The sequence below is a fragment of the Frankliniella occidentalis genome, unplaced genomic scaffold, assembly GCF_000697945.3.
Source record: "Frankliniella occidentalis isolate FOCC.00 unplaced genomic scaffold, Focc_3.1 Scaffold5, whole genome shotgun sequence".
In the NCBI taxonomy this organism is placed as follows: Eukaryota; Metazoa; Arthropoda; class Insecta; order Thysanoptera; family Thripidae; genus Frankliniella; species Frankliniella occidentalis.
Window position 1 is genome coordinate 1,361,729 of NW_026267135.1, and position 780 is coordinate 1,362,508.

Sequence of the window (780 nt, forward strand, 5' to 3'; positions counted from 1 at the left end):
CCCCCCCGCCCCGCGCGCATCCCACAGCTGCGGGTTTTCCGCATAACTCGCCAAATGAATGTATTCAGTGTGCATTGCTCTGATCTAGTTTTGCAAACACAACGCCATATATACTGTTTCGACCGTGCCTCTAAACTGCCTGCTTTCCAAATGCCGAATATTATGCGTATTAGGACAAAGTCAATATTTACTCTATTTTCCACTCTCTCGCTCTCTCTACAAATTTGTGTGGTTGGTTTGTTTTGTTGTTGTGTTTGTTGCTGTGTGCATTGCCGCAGTAGTTCCGCCCGTTCACCCTCCCGAAGCCGTCCATGCGTCTTCGTAAGCCCCCCAAGGCCCCCCAGCCCAGCGTTTTGGCGGCTGTAAAGCAGATTGGGGTCTTTGTCGGAATAAATAAAAGACGCGAAGGGTATTCGCACACGAGCGACCCGCGAGGACACCGCACACTGTCAAAACAAAAAATAAAAAACAGAACCAATTGGAAAGGATAAATAATAGAATCATAAATTTACAAGCATCCCCCCCGCCCCACCAGAAGTCGCTTCAGAAATTTTCGAACATGGAAGAAAAGTGCCTACAGTACTTCCACCATCGAGAAGGTTGAGAAACTCAAGAAACAACGCCCTCTTGCGTTTTTCTTTTCTTCGGCAGTAGACACCTGGCGCCAACGCTGGCCCACCACTCCTCTTCCGTGAGGAAGCAATATCCCTTACGGGCTCCGCTGATAATGGAAGTTACTGCCTCGGGGGTGGCGGCTGGTGAGGAGGAGGGGGTTGAAGG